Source organism: Haemaphysalis longicornis, unplaced genomic scaffold (genome assembly GCF_048455015.1).
Source record: "Haemaphysalis longicornis isolate Haplotype H1 unplaced genomic scaffold, Haemaphysalis longicornis Haplotype H1 scaffold_9, whole genome shotgun sequence".
NCBI lineage: Eukaryota > Metazoa > Arthropoda > Arachnida > Ixodida > Ixodidae > Haemaphysalis > Haemaphysalis longicornis.
In genome coordinates this window covers 86,205,663-86,220,830 of record NW_027526460.1, presented here as the reverse complement: position 1 = coordinate 86,220,830, position 15,168 = coordinate 86,205,663, and the positions used below count along the sequence as shown (strand labels likewise).

The following is a 15,168-nucleotide window of genomic DNA, read 5'->3' as shown; positions in this document are numbered from 1 at the left end:
AGGTAACATTTCGGTGCATGATGCTTCTTGCGCCATTTTCTCGCAAGCGACCCGAACCAGAATTCAAAATGACCGGATACTTTTGCAGCGCTTGTGTTCCTGACGCCTATATATTCCAAATAACTGCGTCATCGTCGCGGGACGCTGGGTGATCGAAAGATGCAAAAGCAAAGCAGTACAAAAGAATGGAATCTCGCCACCACTCGCCGTAACATATTCTCAAAAGTGGAGCAGCGGTTCTCACTCTCACTTGCATTCTCTTTTCGGCTCGGCGAAAAGCATTGTGAGAAATGCGCTGGGGCCGCGAAACGGTTCGCGTAAGTTGGGCCCTGTTTTCAAGCTCCTTTAGAGTAACACCGAATCTAGCTCTCGTTATGTGAACATATTTAAGTATATAGAATACGTAGGCCCTGTTCTAATTTTTTTGTTCGGGCTAATTTATATGCTTTTTTTTTTCAGAAAAGTACGAATTCGAACGCGCCGTCCCCGTCATATAATTATCCTACTACCAATTTGCTAACACCGCCCGTGACGACGAATCGGGAGTAGGGCCAAGTTTAACGGATCGCCAGCACATTTGACCCGTACGACTCACGCGGGAGCAAAGGAAAAAAAATCGCAGAATTTATTTCCGGTGGCAGTGTAGTGCTACTAGCTTGCTTCTGTCTTTATTGATGTGATCTTTATCTGACCTCTATTGGGGTACCAAACTCTACCCCACCGAACGCAAAGTAATGCCTGCAGTCCAATGTGAGTGCGGTTAATAACATCTCTGTTGACAGTAGCATTGTAGTGCTACTAGCTTGTTTCTGACTTTATGGATCTGATCTTTATCTCACCTCTATTGGGGTACCCATATACGCGAAAATATCTGTCTGTCTGTTTGTCCCTCCCTCCCTCCCTCCCTCCCTCCCTCCCTCCCTCCCTCCCTCTGTTCTGTGTTGACGAATTGAATTCCAATTCTCCTCCTCCTCCGTCTTCTCCTCTCCCTTATCCCTCTCCTCATACCTTCCCTACAGCCCCCCCCCCCCCCTCTCTGTCTCCATCCTCCTTGGACTGAGCGTCAACCTCTTCCGCGGCGCCAGGGGAAAAAAGAGTGGTTCGCGCTGGTTCAAACCCCTTAACTTTGGCGCGTCTCAGATTATCAGCCCTTCGCAACGCCTAGGCCTGAGAATACACCTGTACAAGTGGCTGCCACCCGCGAGTGCCGTCGGCATCGAGAGTTAGTTACACAACGTAGTCGCACGGACGCCAATGGTGTGCGAGTAGGACTTCACTTCATCCCGCTGAACACACCATGCGGGAACGGGAAGCAAAAAGACATCCCGTGGGAAATTTGGCACCAACGTGTAGTTTGAGCTGCACTTGTACAGTAAAAAAGGTTCATTCAGTAGGGTACATTCAGAAGAGGCTTTTCTGAGAGCGTGTTCGGCTTCGTGTGTGCCATTTGTGTGATCGACTTTGGTAGAATCGATGCAATGTCCCCGTGTCATCGCCCAAATTCAACGATAGCTGGGCTGCCGTTTCACGACACTTGGCGTGGTCATCGGTCAATTTTTCGAAGGTGTCTTATTCTACGCTTCGTGACCAGCCACGCACGCACTTCATGAAAAGAATAGGTTGCTCTGAGGGCTGGCCGCAGCTTGGCTGGCCGCAGCTGCCTACGCCGAGTATAAGCATATCATCAACCCCTTTCATTTCACGTTATACGACCTCCTATGTGTGAATTGCCAAGCTCCAGCCACACTCTACCCCATCGTCTGGAAATTCCAGCGAAACCCTCGTCTTCTCTCCATCTTCAACCCCTCACACGAGCAGCAGCAGAGTAAGTTTACTTGAAGAGGAAAGGGGCAAGAACGCATATGTTGGCTTCAGCTCTTACTAAAGTTCTCTCTCTCTCTCTCTTTTTCTCTTTTATATATATATATATATATATATATATATATATATATATATATATATATATATATATATATATATAGCGAATCAGAATGGGAAATGAGGGGCTCATTTGGCAGTCTGGCAGTCAAGAAAACCTCGGAAAGAAAACCTCGGGTCAACGCTGGTCGACCACTCTTGACATGTCATAGACACTCGAGTAACGGCCCGGGGATTAAAAAGAAGGTCCCCTTCACCCCGAGTAGTCTGAGTGGCGCTGGCTTCCACCCCCAAGCACAGGAAACAAAAATACCTTAACATAAATACCCCAGAAAGTGGAGGGGAAAATCGCCCCGCCGGTAGCGTAGTGGTTATCGCACCATGCCGGTATTCTGGAGGTCGTGGGTTCGAATCCCACCTGGCGGGCAATTTTTCTCCACTTTCTTTCTTTCTTTCCAAATACTTTATCTGTTTCAATGACCTACCACATCCTCCCCTTTGCTTTCCGAGGTTTGCTTGACTGCCAAATGTTATATAAATATATATATATATATATATATATATATATATATATATATATATATATATATATATATATATATATATATATATACAGAAATAAGGATTGGCAGTCAAGAAGACATCCGAAAGCAAAGGGGACGTTGTGGTAGGCCATTGAAACAGATCAAGAATTTGGAAAGAAAGAAAGAAAGCGAAGAAAAAATGCCCGCCAGGTGGGATCCGAACCCACGACCTCATTTCCTATTCTGATTCGCTACATGCATAGCGAGGGCCTCTGTTCTGGCAGTCTTGGTGCCATAGGGAGCTTAAGAGGGTTCAACGCTGGTTGACCACTCTCGACATGTCGTAGACACTCGAGTCACGGCGCGGGGATTAAAAAGAAGGTCCCCTTCACCCCGAGAAGTCAGAGTGGCGCTGGCTACCACCCCCAAGCACAGGAACAAAATTACATTGACATAAATACCCCAGAAAGCGGGGGAGAAAATCGCCCCGCCGGTAGCGTAGTGGTTATCGCACCAGACCGGTATTCTGGAGGTCGTGGGTTCGGATCCCACCTGGCGGGCATTTTTTCTTCGCTTTCTTTCTTTCTTTCCAAATTCTTGATCTGTTTCAATGGCCTACCACAACGTCCCCTTTGCTTTCGGATGTCTTCTTGACTGCCAATCCTTATTTCTGTGTTATTTATACGAGTCCCTCATTTCCTATTCTGATTCGCTATATATATATATATATATATATATATATATATATATATATATATATATATATATATATATATATATATATATATATATATATATACATATATATATATACATATATATATATAGAGTCTTGAAACATAAAAACTCACAGAGAGCGCGGAAAAATAAGGTAACTGGAGACAGAGACTAACGAGAAAGACATTAAAAGTAAACGTTTATTGACGTTTCAGTAAGAGCACTTCCGTCCTCTTCCTGAAACGTGAGTAAACTTTTATTCTTATTATTTTGAATGTCTTTCTCGTTTGTCTCTGTCTTTATATATATATATATATATATATATATATATATATATGATTGTGGGGTTTAACGCGCCGACGCAACGCAGGCGGTGAGGCGCGCCGTAGTGGAGGGCTCCGGATTAATTTTGACCACCTGGGGATCTTTATCGTGCGCCGAAATCTCGTACACACGGGCGTTTTTGCTTTTCGCCTCCATCATAAAAGCGGCTGCCGCAGCCGGAAATCGAACCCGCGACCTTGTGCTCAGCAGCGCAACGCCTTAGCCACTGAGCCACCGCGGCGGGTTATATATATATATATATATATGAGAAAATGGTTGACTCACAAAAACAGTGGTTTACTGACGTGTCGACTGGAGGACCAGCGTAAGTAAACCACTGGTTTTGTTTTTAATCGTGAGTCAAAACACACAAAGACACAAACAGAAACCCTCCACAATCACACAGACAACAACCAGTGGAAGTGTATACACCAAAGGGTTTCATAAAAACATATTTTCCGCCGGTTTTGTGACTCTACATCTAGATCAATGAAACGTAGCTAAATTACATGAAAATGCACAAAATCAGGCAGCGCTATTGCCGGCCGCGTTCGTTCTCCCTCAGCGTGCCAGCAACACATGTCAGGCACTCGAAGCATTCGCTCCCAAGGCGGTTGCATCGATCGTGGCAGCCATACCAGATGGCACTGGAGCGGAACGCAGAGCCGTCAAAATTCCACTCAAGAGCGTTCGATCAAGGGTTCCCCCGCACCCCTTTCCCTTGTCGCTGGTAGTCTCTGGAGGATACGTGGACACGTCCTTAATCCCTCAGTCGAGCTCTGGGAGGATGCTCTTGCCAGCTCGCACTTGCAGGCTCACAAGTCTCTCGCGGAACGAGTTTCCATAATCACCAGCGGGCTGCGGCTGCCGGTCACCCAACGCAGCTTAACCAGACTTTTAAAATAGAGCCCCCCACCCCATCCCCCCCTCTCTCTCTCTCTCTCTCTCTCTATATATATATATATATATATATATATATATATATATATATATATATATATATATATATATATATATATATATATATATATATATATATATATATATATATATATATATCGTTAAATGCCTCCATCCGGGACACATGCTTAATAGGGTGCCGATTACATGCGACCATCAATGTACCGAGATGCTCTAACCGGTGCCACATCCTGCTGTTGTTATCGCTCGTCTTTCTAACGCTTTTCTGCCCTAGTTTGCTGTTTAAAACGCGGTCATCGCTGTTTTTAAGCGATGTTTCTTTGCACGTCTGAGCCCGGCTTCATTACGGCCACTCGCCTTACACGTATTCTCTTAGACCACTGCAAAAGTTATCCAACATATTTTAACTATCAGAAGTTGCTGTCATCGCAGGGCACATCAAAGAGAAGTAAACTGGTCGCGCATCCAAATAAACGCCTGCCGGCATGCATGCACAAGGACCAGGATGACGTGCAATTGATGGAAATTGAGCAACTAACACTCAAAGGCACTTTCTCAGCACCGACGTTATGAACTGCTGTAGGCTTTCCTGGCGGTGACAGTCTACATGTTCGCAAATAAACGAGTTATGCTATGTCCAGACTACTGACGTAACAGCCCTGTCGTGCGCTATGGACGTTAAAAACGACGTTTCACGCAGTTCGGTTGGCTAAGACGACAAATGACGTCATTATTTAAAGATATTACGACAGTTGCGACAACAGTCTGAACCCGGTCTTAGACTGCAAACGTTTATAGGAGATGAACCAAATCGTTAGTCGGGACATTGAAATACTGCGCAGAGTTGGCTAAGTTCCTGAAAATGCCGTTTACAGTGGCATCGGGAAATAGAATTCAGTGTCCGTGGTCCAGAATACCCTGCTGTTTTCTTTTGGCTTTTCGTGGGTGGTGGTGTTTTTTTCTTACTTCGCTAATCAGGTGCACGTTAGATGAAAAGATGGGTTGTACGCGCAAATATTGCGAAATATTTGGGGACACACGAAGGTGGGGCAATCTGTTTACTCCATCGACCGAAACTAGTGCACGCAGATTGTTTGTAGCCGATAACACTCAACCACCGGCCCTTCAGACTCGTCACGACGATGAGGGGCGGGTTCTCCTCTATCATTCCATATTTCGATTCATTACACACTTTTTTCGGTGTGTGTGCTGTATAATCACATAATATATTTCCGAGTTTTCTAGATTTGTACCTTTAAATGTAGCCCGCTTCGTCCATAATACGTCCAGTGGCTACACCGAATAATTGTTTCTGCCGGGCGCCCTTCGTACTGAGGCCAGCCGCAAATCAGCCCAAAATAATCCGTTCTTTGAAAGCATCGGGCCTATTTTTTTTTTTAAATGCGTAGCCCTCCATAGCTCCGCTGACTCATTACCTGCCTGCGCCGTCTCCCATATAGCACGTGCTTCAACTCACTCTAAAGTTGGAATTGACCTGTCCACATTGGTCATCGCAAGAGCTGCCCGAGTTGAGTTCCATGGGATTAAAAAGTTCTGGCGGCTACGCTTAATCCGTCTACGTTTTCGATCGCTCGTCGATTCCGCATCACGAGCCAGCCGTATGGCCGCGTATACGGAGCCTCACGAACTGGCGAATGGAACTGGCCAGTATGGACTCGCATGAACGGGCAAGATTTCGGTATAGCGTCTTCGCGCAAACTGGAGCGGAGTCCCCTATTTATTTTAAAATTTTAGGTTCTATTAAGGCATCTAAATAAAGCGGGTGTAAACCGGGCATACAGGGGGTGCCATGCGGTATGATATAAATCATAGCACACAAAAAGTCGGCATACCATATTTGCACGATTCTAATGCGCGCCTTTTTTCGCCAAAAGTAGCCTTAAAATTTGCGCCCGCGTTAAAATCGCACTGAAAACCTAAATCGACTTTCAATGGTCCCCGTCTTATTTTTTTTTATGCCAGCAGGAGCTGGATAGGGTGCGTCATGAAGCACAAGGAATTTTTGCTGCCACAGTTGCGTGCGTCAAATCAGAGGTTTAGTGCCAGGTACGTGTTGTCATATTTTTACATCTGCGATGTAGAACAGCAGCCACTATATATTTTCGAATGTTCATAAGTAAACGTACCTGCGCGTTACAGTCTGGGGCGCGTTAGAATTGTGCAAATACGGCAAGTGTTTTTTTGCTTTGTTTTGAAGGTATTTATTACATAGGCGCTGACTCGCAGCGCCCCGTGAAGAAACGAACAGAACAAAAAAAAAACGCCTCAGAGAGAGAGAGAGAGAGAGAGAGAGAGAGAGAGAGAGAGAGAGAGAGAGAGAGAGAGAGAGAGAGAGAGAGAGAGAGAGAGAGAGAGAGAGAGAGAGAGAGAGAGAGAGAGAGAGAGAGTGTTTAATGGAGCAAGCGAAAAGCCAATCAATTGCGTCCAGCTTGCTACGACAGATGAGATAGACGTGGAATAAGGCTCACAAAACACTCAATCATGCACGTACAGCCCCGGAACACAGAATTTCACAAAACTCGATATTCAGACTTGGGCTTCGCATGAATACAAAAAAGAGCAATGGAAGCTGGTACTGCATGACATGGACATGAACAAGGACCCAATACGATTCTCGGATAAAGTCCCACGTCGTGCGGCCTGCAAAAAGATGTTTTTCTGGCACAGTGAATTTTGAGCGCATGGAGGCGACATGCTCGGAGTTTCCGCTCTTGTCGCATTGTAGAGTTTTGCAGCTAGGAGACCTGCTAAAATTTGAATAGAATACAACTAGTGATGGCCACATTTTGCCGCATTCGATTCAGGATGGCCTCTTCACGCTTGCTCAGCCCAGGTGGTGTCCAGTGTCGGCTATGTGCAGGGGCGCGTACTGCTGTCTTGCATCATCGGCCCAGATAGATTGTGCTGAGTTTTCCGGGAAGTCGTGGGTGCCAGAATGTCCGCATCCTTTCTCGCAAATGAATCGGCGGCGCGAGACTTCACTCAGGACGTGCGAAAGTTAAAAGAGGGAACACCATTTTTAATGCTGCTTCCACGTTTACATAAACACTGTGGGGTAAATAATGTTACGCGGGAGTTTTTGCCAGCGGTCCGCTGCTGCTGCTGAAGTCCCTTCTAGGTGCGCATCATGAACTTGTTCACGTTGCTGGCTAGCAACACGCCATGAGGTAAGAAGCATGTGCAATAAAAAAATGTGGTTTTAGAAGCCCATTCGACCACTGTATATCTTCTCAAAGCCTCCTGCGCAGACTTTTCTAGCCAGGCTCACAATTACTATTCGAATCAGAAATTGGCAGAGATTATCTTCGTCTAACTTGACGTTTGCGTTTTCCTCAAACAGGGCTGAAGCGTGACTTTTCCTGGCATCCGCTGATAGCGAAGATGTCCTTCATCCATGCGCACGGACTTTCAAAATTTACCATCTTTTGCTAAAGACAGTTCAGAGGAGCTCTAAAGCTGAAAGTGCGTCCAATCGATCGTCAAACCTTCAAAGCCCCAAAATCGCAAACGAAGAATGAACCCAAGCGATGATTTCTCGCACACTGAGTAAGCACATCTACGAACAATCTAATTTCATGCCGATACGTGGCCTATTGGATAAAGGTCTTCTATTGTGCTCCTTGTTCATGATCGATGCGTGTGTTGTCTTATCCGAAACCGTTCTTTTTTTTTTTTTTTTCGAGATTTTCAAGCGATCGTTGTGACTCAACCGAAGCCCGGTTTCAGGCACGCGCCGTTTGCCCAGAGACTTTATCGGAGCTTTTCGGTCGACCGAACGGTCTATGGGGGAATGCATCAGGGGCGGTATTCTCGTAACTGTACCTTTTGAAAACGTCCCTTTTGCGCCCCTTCCTCGTGACGTACTTCCGGTTAAGCAATGAGCGTTGGCAGTAGGTTTGCCGCGCTTGCGTTACGTCACTTCCGGTTGTTTGCTTTTAGCCAATCAGGGCTTGCCAAAACGGACACTTTTGAAAGGGACGCAAAAGGGACAAATCTCGAGAATACCGCCCCAGATGTCTGACAGAACGCCATCGGTCCCAATAAAAAAGCCTTCGCTAAAAAAAGAAAAACGAAGACACTCTGGTCACTTCATTACTGGCAGACGATCAGCCGCTTCCGCTTGGTTAACCGCGAGCTGCCGCAGCTCGTTTCAAACCGATCGCGGCAGGATCCGGGACGGAATTTTACGTCGAAGCTGGCCTGGAAAGAAACTGCTAGATGCGCCAGCAGAAACAATTTGTGGCAGGTGGCACACCAAACTCTATGAGCAGACACGGCACCTCCTGGGTAGCTGCCCCGCGCTGCGGGGGAACGGAACCAAACCCCAGCGCATCCAGCCGAGCAGAAAATTGGGAGCAGCACAAGCGACCAGAAAAAACTCGTCGATTAAATCAATTGAGTTGTCAAGTTTCAGTTTTTTTCTATAGTTTACTTAGATACTTACTTCCTAAGTTCCAAGTGTGCTTCCAACATGGCGCTTGCAGTACGGCCTTTTGTAATCTCTCCCCATTATATATAGGTGTGGTGAGCCGAGCGAGTGGCGAGGCACACAGTATCAATCAATCAATCAATCAATCAATCAATCAATCAATCAATCAATCAATCAATCAATCAATCAATCAATCAATCAATCAATCAATCAATCAATCAATCCTTGGCAGTTTTATCAGCCTCTATATACCGGATACCACGCATCATAATAATGCCGTTGAGTGCGAGGGACAGACGTCAGTATCTAGGGCTGGTTAGTCACGCCCTATTGCGTGTGGAGGACTGAAACTTGTGGTTAAGTCTATTTTTGGCCCCCGAACAGGATTCGACCACATTATGAATGGTCGAAACTTTTTCTGTCTGAAAGTAAGAATTATACGTCCTACCGCAGTTATCATGATTGCGGGGTTTAACGCGCCGACGCAACGCAGGCGATGAGGCGCGCCGCAGTGGAGGGCTCCGGATTAATTTTGACCGCCTGGGGATATATAACGTGCGCCGAAATCTCGTACACACGGGCGTTTTTGCTTTTAGCCTCCATCAAAAAAGCGGCCGCCGCGGCCGGGAATCGAACCCGCGACCGCAGTTATCATGCAAGGTTACTCGTTTACTCCGACGCGCTTCACAAGAGACAGGGCATCCCATAGCACCCCGGACAATTTTCTTAATGGTTTGCGTGAAACGAGATTACAATACATAGGAGCCTACACACATGCACGTGCGTGACGAATTAGTGTGCGAGCTCCTACTCGGGCGCCGGAGCTGTACGCTCTTTCTAAAGAAACAAGACGCGTTATTTGACTGCCCCCATCTCTGATTTATGCATATCGTCCAGCGTGTAGAGCAGGGGTTTTAAACTAACACCAGTGAGCGGGACGCAGTCACAAAATTTAGTCCCGCAAGGGCCGGAATAGCGACGCGACGAAGGTTGAAATATCGGGGGGAAGGGGGGGGGGAGGGGGGGGGAGGCTAATACGATCTAATCTCATTTCTACGAACCCCACATTAACGAATTTCTCAAATTTGCGAATATTTTAAACATCCCCGCCAGATTGCCTCAATCTTCAATGCAAAACTAATTCAGAACTAATAATTTCAAAAGAGCGCATATTTCACAATAACGCACATAATTTATTTTCTCTTTTATAATCCAGGAACATCAGCATTACGAATTCGGCTAAAGGTAACTGCGGCCCGACTCTGCGTGACACACAAAGCGCCGTTTCTGTATGTATTCGCCGATTGCAGTAGCTATCGTCATTATCATGTCGAGGGCCAGTTCTAGCGCCGCAACAAAGCTTGTTTTTGATGTGTAGTAACCTAGCATTCCTAGCTGTCTTTGCTCTTTTCTCTCTCGTTGGGTTGGGAGTCGGTGGCTGGTCGGTCGTTCTTCGCGCTATTCACGAGTGCGGGAAGGTATGTCTTTGTTGTGGGGGACCTAGCTGCGAAGTTTGGGCGAGATCCAATGATGAATGCAGCTAGCGATGCAGCCAAGACGCGGAAGAAGTCTTAGTGACGATGGCGACGGGAAGGAAGGTGACTGTGAGTTGCCGAACACAGAAGAAGATGAGATCGTGTCGAACAGTGGCGTTTTAGTGCACATGGACAACGTCAGCACCTTCATCGCTCGGTGCAACGACGTACCCGTGAGGCATTGCGCAAAGTGGAAGATGTAGAGGTAGAGGTAGAGAAGAAAATAACTGATTTATTCAAATAAAGCAGCTTTGAAGTGAGCGTAACATGTTTATTTTGAGAGTTTGCTTGTCTGCACGCGCCCCTCCTGCCAAGGTAGGTCATTTTTATATCTAGGTTTGAGCAATTGCTTATAACAGCAAGTTTTTTATTACAACGATATTAACACGAAAGTGTTTTATTCCCGGATAAGCGGAAATTTCGCTGACGTCATATCCGTCACGGAAGTGACGCCTGTACAACGAAGAAAGCGGCCTGTAAAGGGTGCACCCCTGCACACAGGGTCTTCTTGCGGGGAAGCAACATTCAGAATGAAGAATCCGCTATACTTACCGGTGTTCGTTTTCGGGTTTTACATTTTAACACGAAACTGTTTTATGCCGGTATACACCAAAATTTCGCTGATGTCACATGCGTCACGGAAATGACGCCAGTACAGCTTTGCCGAAGCGACCCAACAGCAGGACGTCGCTCGCCAAGCACACCCACAAGACAGCCGCCGACCCGAAAATCATGCTCAGCTGCAGATTTCGCCGCACATTTCACTTTCAAACTTTACTGATTCTTATGACAGAGGAATCAACCACAGTTTCTTCAATATAACGGAAAATTTTCGGCGGTCCCGGGTGATTCGTTATATCAAGATTTGGCTGTAAAATGTCATCTAACGCTACCATTTGAAAAAAAGAAGCCCTTTCCCTCATCTTGTAAATATTCCACGCCATGTCTGAATGGAATGTGGCGTCAGGATTCGAGATACATACCGATACCGACCTCCAGGATGACTAAAATATGGACGCCGCTTCTTATAGTATATAAAATATTTGTTCCACTTTGATGCATCAACTCATGGTGACCACATTGGGTGCCTTGGGCGTCGATCGCCTCTTTATTAGCGGCGTGCAGCCATACTCCCAGGGTCATAAAAGGTCGCGCGGAGTCTCTCCACGGCCACGTGTTCGCCCAGACCTGTGCTCCCCGTAGGGTGTTTGACTCACAAGTCGCAGTTGCTTGCGACCGTTGTTCACCCGACTGAACAGAGCCTCAGTTGAGTGGCCTGCGAGCACGAAAGCGGGGTGTCCACTCTGGTAACGTGAAGCCGTGAAAGACGATATAAAAGTGTTTTCGAGCAGTCTCTGGCCATTTGCGACCTTGGCTACGCGAGCAAGGCGCGCCCTCAGGAAAAAAACAACAAAACAAATACAAATAAATGAACGAAGACACTTCAGAAAGTACCAGCGCCGCTTGTTTGAGACCCCTGGTATAGATTGATTTGATTGATTGATTGTCGTGTTTAACGCGTCCACGCCTACAAGCGATGAGGAGCACCGCAGTGGAGGACTTGGGATAAATTTTGACCACCTGGATGGGGATCTTTAACGTGAGCACGAGTCTCGGAAGACACGGGCGTTTTTGCTTTTCGCCTCCATAAGAAAAGCGGCTGCCGCGCCCCGGAATCAAACCCACGTCCTCGTGCTCAGCAGCCCAACGCCATAGCCACTGAGCCACCGCGGCGGGTACCACTCGAATAGTGTCTCCGTTTCATTGCTGCGCACATTTTCTCCAATGAGAAGCTACCTGGGCTCGTATAATATGAATAATATGTGGAATATCAGTAGTGCAGACAAATCTTTCATAAAGACTTTAGGGAGAGAGAAAGAAAGTAAAATTAGCCACGTATCTGCCCCTTTCTTTGCAAATGTCGACGAAAGACGATAGTCGAATGGCGCCCCTGTCAAGTAATGACATCCCTTCTATTTCCCGCTCACCTCTCATGTTGTTCCTCTCCCGTCTCGTTTCTCCCAAGATAACACGCTAGAGGCTTGCTCAAATCAATTTAAATTTATCGCGTTCCACTGCTCCAAGTCGGGTGCCTCGATGCCAGCGCTGCCATACGGCGGAGATGCGCGTGAACCGAAGTACCCTACAACAACGTTTATAGAACCACGTTGCCCTACTCCACGAGCGTTCCAGGCGGAACGTGGAACCTGTCTAGTGAAACCATTCGCTGCTGTTGCCGTTTGATTCTTTTAAATGCCGCAAGGTAGCGCGAGCAACAGCAGGGGACGGTTTTCTGCATTTGATGTAGTATTTTATTTGCTATCGCAAAAACCGAGCATCCGTGAATTTTGTAATAAAGGAACACTGCAAATATCACTCATGTATTGATTTTCTGCCTTAAATTTGCGTAATTTCTTGTTCTTGTTCAACAATGTCGAGAATTATCAACACTGACACCGGATTTGGACGTTTACATTTGGCTGTGGGTATGTAATACTATTCCACAGTGTCTCTCACTTTGGCCGGGTGGCTGAATTGAGTCACAGACAGACGGACGGACAGACGGACGGACGGACGGACGGACGGACGGACGGACAGACAGACAGACAGACAGACAGACAGACAGACAGACAGACAGACAGACAGACAGACAGACAGACAGACAGACAGACAGACGGACGGACGGACGGACGGACGGACGGACGGACGGATGGACCAAAATTTCTGCGTTTAAGTAGCCCAAGAAAGACTATCTTCTTTAAAAATAATATAGTGATTAAGAAAACTTATGGGCGGGGGTTGTTGTAACTTTTCCTACAAAGGCAGTACTGCACTTGAGTGCAGTACTGCCGGATAGAAAACCTAAACCGTTTGGCAACGAACGAAAGACAAGAAGAAACTCATAATCTTATTTAACGTAACCTAATTCATTCAGCAACATAATATGCTCCAGACACCACGGTTTTTCGTTGAATCGCCGTAGCCCCAGAAGTGCTCCAGTGCATAATAAAGGAGCCGAGTTGAGCGGAGAAATTAAGTGAACGAAGGTTTTTATCACTGGACTCCGCCGAAATCCTATTAACGTCGCTGAGCTCAAGAACGTCACCTTTCTTTAATTTTTTTTGAACTATGAAGAGCTATGGGTTTTGGTGAGTGTAAGTTTACCGATTGTAAAAGCAAGAAAGGGGAAAGCTTTCTCTTCTCCTCAGGAGGTTCCCACGTGTCGCGGGGACAAAATTTTACCCCAGCTCGAGACGTGCGTGAACTGTTAAGTTGCTTACTACGGTGCTCGGCGCAATTGGCTTAAGTCCGCCTAGGCTGAATTACATTACATACATTACATTACATTACATTACATTACATTACATTACATTACATTACATTACATATATACTGTAGCGAGAATAATGGACACACGAGACCATCAGGGTATGCGTCGTGCGCCGGCATCAGCAATACGGAAAAGTGGTAGAATCTACCCGTGAGGGCATGCGTTTACGCCCGGTATCAGCGGAAGAAGCACCGCAGGAGACGCTTTTACGCGTGATATCGGCCATCGTGTGGAAGATCAAATCTATGCTCGCTTCACCTCTCGCCTGTAAATAAATCCCCTTGACCACCTACCTGAGCCTCGACCATCTCCCTTATTCAATATATATATATATATATATATATATATATTATTTACATTACATTATTTGTTTTTATTAATTACGCGAGAAAGAAAGAAAGAAAAACACGCGCCCAGAGTGGGGACCGAACCCACGCCTTTCGATTATATCTCGAATGCCTTACCAATTCGGCTATTTGGGCGACTGTGTTCTCCTTCACTTTCTGAGGTATTTATATTTACTACAACTGTATCTGACGCTTGAGGGTGGTAGCCAGCGCCACTCAGACTAGACGGGGACAAGGGGACCTTCTTTTCAACCCCCGGGGCGTGACGCAAACGTCTACAGCCTGTCATAAGCGGGTAACTGGCGCGAAACCCTCTTATGCTACCTTGGCATCAAGGCTGCCAGAACCGAGGCCCTCGCTAAGCTTTCGCACGATAATAGGGTTTGGAAATGAGGGGCTCGTTAGGAAATACAGAAAGAAATGCCGGCAGTCTACAACGCCAAAGAAGGCATAGGGGAATGGTTGGTCTATTTTTTACCGTTAGTGACGTTACATTATTTGTTTTTATTAATTACGTGAGAAAGAAAGAAAGAAAAACACGCGCCCAGAGTGGGGACCGAACCCACGCCTTTCGATTAGATCTCGAATGCCTTACCAATTCGGCTATCTCGGCGACTGTGTTCTCCTTCACTTTCTGAGGTATTTATATTTACTACAACTGTATCTGACGCTTGAGTTTGGTAGCCAGCGCCACTCAGACTAGACGGGCATTTCTTTCAGGCATTTCTTTCTATATATATATATATATATATATATATATATATATATATATATATATAAGAGAAGAAAAACTTCGAACAAGGTAAAAGCACGATTGTGGCCTACGTTTCAGCAAAGAGAACTTGCTTTCCTATATATATATATATATATATATATATATATATATATATATATATATATATATATATATATATATATATATAAAGTAAGAAACCTCGGCAACAGCAACAGCGGAGGGTTTATTTCCGACGTTGCGACTTCGAGACAAGCGAGGTTTCTTACTTCGTGTTCACCACGCCTTCGGCCCCATCACCAGCATGCCAATTATATATATATATATATATATATAGTCTGAAAAGATAAAAACTCACACAGAGCGCGAAAAAATAAGGTTAGTAGAGACAGAGACAAACGATAAAGA

The 15,168-nt window shown here is 45.9% G+C and overlaps 1 protein-coding gene and 1 non-coding gene across 5 annotated transcripts in view; both read right to left on the bottom strand.

The window, feature by feature from the left end:
* Positions 1 to 15,168, bottom strand: part of LOC144152548 (uncharacterized) — a 495,420-nt gene that overhangs the window by 110,253 nt on the left and 369,999 nt on the right. The window lies entirely within an intron of this gene.
* Trnai-uau (transfer RNA isoleucine (anticodon UAU)) lies at positions 14,091 to 14,162 on the bottom strand. Its single transcript has one exon. It is a non-coding gene; the product is annotated as a tRNA-Ile (tRNA).